The 6,007-nt window shown below is 38.0% G+C and overlaps 1 non-coding gene across 1 annotated transcript; it reads right to left on the bottom strand.

Annotated features, from left to right (window-relative positions):
- Nucleotides 1-5,510: 5,510 nt before the first annotated feature.
- LOC112699828 (small nucleolar RNA R71) lies at nt 5,511-5,618 on the bottom strand. Its single transcript, XR_003152765.1, has one exon. It is a non-coding gene; the product is annotated as a small nucleolar RNA R71 (small nucleolar RNA).
- Between the last annotated feature and the right edge of the window lie 389 nt (nt 5,619-6,007).

The raw sequence follows: 6,007 nt of genomic DNA, 5'->3' as shown, positions 1-6,007 counted from the left end.
ACCAAGGAACACCAAACTTAAAAATTTTAAGATCAAAACACAAAGAAGACTCAAGAACACTTTGAAGACTCACAAGAACAACAAGAACATGAAGATAGAATACTAAACTGAAAATTTTTAGAAAACCACAGTAAAATTTTCGAAAACTAAAGGGAAATTAACAAGAGAACACCAAACTTAAAAATTGACACAAGATTTAATCAAAGAAAAATTATTTTTGAAAAACGTTTTAAAAGGAAGATAGCCAATTACCAAGAACATAAGCGCAACACTCTAGCCAATTGAGCTATAAATTTAATGTTTTTTAATAAGGTATTTAATAGATAATTTTTTTTGAAAACTGATATTTTGAAAAAGCACAAGAAAAACAAGAAAAGACACAGAACAAGAAAAACTAAAGATCAAACAAGAAAAATTGACAAGAACAACTTGAAGATCAAGGAAGAACAAAGAACATGCAATTCGAAAATTGAAAGACAAAGAAAAGCATGCAATTGACACCAAACTTAAAACATGACACTAAACTCACAGAAAAACTAAAAATTAATAAAGAAAAATAATATTTTTGAAAAACTTTTGAAAAGAAAATAAAAGTCTTTGACCCAAAAGACAAAATTTTCCTATTCTAAGCAACAAGATTCACCGTCAGTTGTTCAAACTCGAACAATCCCCGGCAATGGCGCCAAAAACTTGGTGCACGAAATTGTAAATCACAATTTTCACAACTCGTACCACTAACCAGCAAGTGCACTGGGTCGTCCAAGTAATACCTTACATGAGTAAGGGTCAAATCCCATGGAGATTGTCGGCTTGAAGCAAGCTATGGTTATCTTGTAACTCTTAGTCAGGATAATAATAAATCTCAGTTTTAATAGGTAGTAAATAAAAAGCATGGATTAAATAGTACTTGTTATGCAGTAATGGAGAATATGTTAGAGTTTTGGAGATGCTTTGTCTTCTGAATCGCTGCTTTCCCCCTGTCTTCTTCTTCACGCACGCAAGGTTCCTCCTATGGCAAGCTGTATGTTGGTGGATCACCGTTGTCAATGGCTACCATCCGTCCTCTCAGTGAAAATGGTCCAGGTGCACCGTCACCGCATGGCTAATCATCTGTCGGTTCTCACTCATGTTGGAATAGGATCCATTGATCCTTTTGCGTTTGTCACTACGCCCAACCTTTGTGAGGTTGAAGCTCGTCACAGTCATCCAATCCCTGAATCCTACTCGGAATACCACAGACAAGGTTTAGACTTTCCAGATTCTCAAGAATGCTGCCAATGGATTCTAGCTTATACCACAAAGACTCTGATTAAGGAATCCAAGAGATACTCATTCAATCTAAGGTAGAACGGAGGTGGTTGTCAGGCACGCATTCATAGAGAATGGTGATGAGTGTCACGGATCATCACATTCATCATATTGAAGTGCAAATGAATATCTTAGATAGAAACAAGCGTGTTCGAATAGAAAACAGAAATAATTGCATTAATCCATCGAGACACAGCAGAGCTCCTGATGAGAGGATAATTTATACACTTTTTGGCATTGTTTTTAGTATGTTTTTGGTATGATATAGTTAGTTTTTAGTATATTTTTATTAGTTTTTAGTTAAAATTCACTTTTCTGGACTTTACTATGAGTTTGTAGGTTTTTCTGTGATTTTAGGTATTTTCTGGCTGAAATTGAGGGACCTGAGCAAAAATCTGATTCAGAGACCAAAAAGGACTGCAGATGCTGTTGGATTCTGACCTCCCTGCACTCGAAGTGGATTTTCTGGAGCTACAGAAGCCCAATTGGCGCGCTCTCAACGGCGTTGGAAAGTAGACATCCTGGGCTTTCCAGCAATATATGATAGTCCATACTTTGCCCAATATTTGATGGCCCAAACCGGCGTTCAAAGTCACCCTCAGGAATCCCAGCGTTAAACGCTGGAACTGGCACCCAAATGGGAGTTAAACGCCCAAACTGGCACTAAAGCTGGCGTTTAACTCCAAGAAGAGTCTCTGCACGAAAAATGCTTCATTGCTCAGCCCAAGCACACACCAAGTGGGCCCGGAAGTGGATTTTTATGTCATTTACTCATTTCTGTACATCTTAGGCTACTTAGTAGGACCTTTGACTATTGTATTAGAGATCTTTGGATTGTTTTGAGATCCTTTGATCATCTTTGGACATCTAGTTCTTAGATCATTGGGAGGCTGGCCATTCGGCCATGCCTAGACCTTATGCTTATGTATTTTCAACGGTGGAGTTTCTACACACCATAGATTAAGGTGTGGAGCTCTGCTGTACCTCGAGTATTAATGCAATTACTATTGTTCTTCCATTCAATTCCGCTTGTTCTTGTTCTAAGATATCACTTGTTCTTCAACTTGATGAATGTGATGATCCGTGACACTCATCATCATTCTCACCCAAGAACAAGGTGACTGACAACCACTCTTGTTCTACAAGCGATCAAGGCTCTAGTGAATATCTCTTGGATTCCTGATTGCACGATGCATGGTTGATCGCCTGACAACCAAGTGCTCGTCTGACAAACGAGCAAACCATTCCGTGAGATCAGAGTCTTCGTGGTATAGGCGAGAACTGATGGCATCATTCAAGAGAATCCGGAAGGTCTAACCTTGTCTGTGGTATTCTGAGTAGGATTCAATGATTGAATGACTGTGACGTGCTTCAAACTCCTGAAGGCGGGGCGTTAGTGACAGACGCAAAAGAATCACTGGATTCTATTCCGGCCTGATTGAGAACCGACAGATGAATTCCGCTATGCTGTGACAGAGCATATGCAATCGCTTTCACTGAGAGGATGGGAGGTAGCCACTGACAACGGTGAAACCCTTGCTTAAGCTTGCCATGGAAAGGAGTAAGAAGGACTGGATGAAGACAGTAGGAAAGCAGAGAGACGGAAGGGAAGGCATCTTCATGCGCTTATCTGAAGTTCCTACCAATGAATTACATAAGTATCTCTATCTTTACCTTTGTGTTATTTTCGTTCATCACCATTACAATTTGAGTTTACCTGACTAAGATTTACAAGATGACCATAGCTTGCTTCAATACTAACAATCTCCGTGGGATCGACCCTTACTCGCGTAAGGTTTATTACTTGGACGACCCAGTGCACTTGCTGGTTAGTTGTGCGAAGTTGTGTAATGCCATGGTACTGAGCTACCAAGTTTTTGGGGTTCATGACCGGGGATTATGAGAGTTGTGAAAAAGTATTGTTCACAATTTCGCGCACCAAGTTTTTGGCGCCGTTGCCGGGGATTGTTCAAGTTTTGAGCAAGCTTTTGGTAACATCAGTGCCAAGATCCGGCAACAACACCAAGTTTTTGGCGTTATTGCCCGGGATTGTTCTAGTTTGGACAACTGACGGTTCATCTTGTTGCTTAGATTAGGTATTTATTTTTTTTCGAAATTCCTGAAGATGAATTCTAGAGTTTCATGATGATTTGTTGAAATCTGGCTGGCTGAGAAGCCATGTCTAATTTCATTGGACCGAGGTTTCAACTTATCACCACAAAAGCTTGTTGATTTTTATCAATCTTGCTTTTGGAGCAATGATCTGCTAAGGCTTGGCTGGCCTCTGGCCATGTCTAGTGTTTTGGACCGAAGCTTTCTTTGAAAGCTTGGCTGGCTGTGAAGCCATGTCTAATTCCTGGACCGGAGCCTTAGACTAGCATTGCACTGATTCCTGGAATTCTCATTAAGAATTTTGATACCTTTTTCCACTTAATTTTCGAAAAACACAAAAAAAATTCAGAAAAATCATAAAATCCAAAAATATTTCTTGTTTGAGTCTAGTGTCTCATCATAAGTTTGGTGTCAATTGCATGCATTCATTCATGTATCTTAGTGATCTTCAAGATGTTCTTGATGATTTACTTGCTCTGATCTTTGAATTCAATTGACTTGATTGTTTTGTGTGTCTCATATGCATTTTCATTTTGTTAGTGTCAGTAGTATACAAAACTGCTAAGTTTGGTGTCTTGCATGCATTGTTATTTGATTTTAATTGCATTTTGATTATTAAAAATCCAAAAATATTTTTTATTTGTGTCTTCTCAAGTCAATAATACAGAGAATTGAAGATTCAGAACATACAACAGAGGAATTGCACAGAGAAAGCTAGGCGTTCAAAACGCCCAGTGAAGAAGGACAGACTGGCGTTTAAACGCCAGCCAGGGTACCTGGTTGGGCGTTTAACGCCCAAAAGGGTAGCATTTTGGGCGTTAAACGCCAGAATGGATACCATTCTGGGCGTTTAATGCCAGGATGGCTAAAGGGGAAGATTTTGTTTTCAAATCAATTTTTTTCTAAGTTTTCAAAATCTTTTCAAAATCAAATCTTTTTCAAATCAATTTTTCAATCAAATCTTTTTCAAAATCAATTTCTTTCTATTTTCTAAGATACTTACTATCAATTAATGATTTGATTCAACATTTCAAGTATGTTACCTTTTCTGTTGAGAAAGGTTTAATGTTTGAATCATATCTTTTCTTGTTAGTCAAGTTTTTAATTTTCAAAATCAAATCTTTTTAAAATGTTTTTCAAATCATATCTTCTCAATCACATTTTTTTAAAAAAAAAAAAACTAAATCATATTTTCTTAACCACATCTTTTTCAAAATAGTTTTCAATCAAATCTTTTTGATTTCTAATTTTAAAATCTTTTTCAAAAATCACTTGATTTCTTTTCCACTTTCATTTTCGAAAATCAAGTAATGTTTTCAAAAATGTTTTCAAAATCTCTTACTTAATTTTCGAAAATTACTTCCCTCCTTCTCACATCCTTCTATTTATGGACTAACAATATCCCTTAATGCAAAATTCGAACTCCATCTTCTTTGATAAGTTCGAATTTTCTACTTCTGTCTTCTATTCTTCTTTTCCTCTGACACTTTAAGGAATCTCTATACTGTGACATAGAGGATTCCACATTTTCTTGTTCTCTTCTCTTTCTTATGAGCAGGAGCAAAGACAAAGGCATTCTTGTTGAGGCTGATCCTGAACCTGAAAGGACCTTGAAGAAAAAGCTAAAAGAAGCCAAAGCACAACTCTCTTTAGAGGACCTGACCGAATTCTTCAAAGAAGAAGGACATATGGCAGCCGAAAACAACAATGCCAACAATGCAAGAAAGGTGCTGGGTGACTTTACTGCACCTACTCCCGATTTCTATGGGAGAAGCATCTCTATCCCTGCCATTGGAGCAAACAACTTTGAGCTTAAGCCTCAATTAGTTTCTCTAATGCAACAGAATTGCAAGTTCCATGGACTTCCATTGGAAGATCCTCATCAGTTTTTAGCTGAGTTCTTACAAATCTGTGACACTGTCAAGACTAATGGGGTTGACCCTGAGGTCTACAGACTTATGCTATTCCCTTTTGCTGTAAGAGACAGAGCTAGAACATGGTTGGACTCTCAACCTAAAGAAAGCCTGGACTCTTGGGAAAAGCTAGTCAATGCCTTCTTGGCAAAGTTCTTTCCACCTCAAAAATTGAGTAAGCTTAGAGTGGAAGTCCAAACCTTCAGACAGAAGGAAGGAGAATCCCTCTATGAAGCTTGGGAAAGATACAAACAATTAATCAGAAAGTGTCCTTCTGATATGCTTTCTGAATGGAGCATCATAGGTATTTTCTATGATGGTCTCTCTGAACTATCCAAGATGTCTTTGGATAGCTCTGCTGGAGGATCTCTTCATTTGAAGAAGACGCCTACTGAAGCTCAAGAACTGATTGAAATGGTTGCAAATAACCAATTCATGTATACTTCTGAAAGGAATCCTGCGAACAATGGGACTAGTCAGAAGAAAGGAATTCTTGAGATTGACACTCTGAATGCCATATTGGCACAGAACAAAATATTGACCCAACAAGTCAATATGATTTCTCAAAGTCTGTCTGGAATGCAAAATGCACCAAGCAGTACTAAGGAAGCTTCATCTGAGGAAGAAGCTTATGATCCTGAGAACCCTTCAATAGAAGAGGTGAATTACATGGG

Source organism: Arachis hypogaea, chromosome 6 (assembly GCF_003086295.3).
Source record: "Arachis hypogaea cultivar Tifrunner chromosome 6, arahy.Tifrunner.gnm2.J5K5, whole genome shotgun sequence".
NCBI classification, from domain to species: Eukaryota; Viridiplantae; Streptophyta; class Magnoliopsida; order Fabales; family Fabaceae; genus Arachis; species Arachis hypogaea.
Note: the sequence above shows the minus strand (reverse complement) of the source record. Positions and strands in the feature narration are given on the sequence as shown.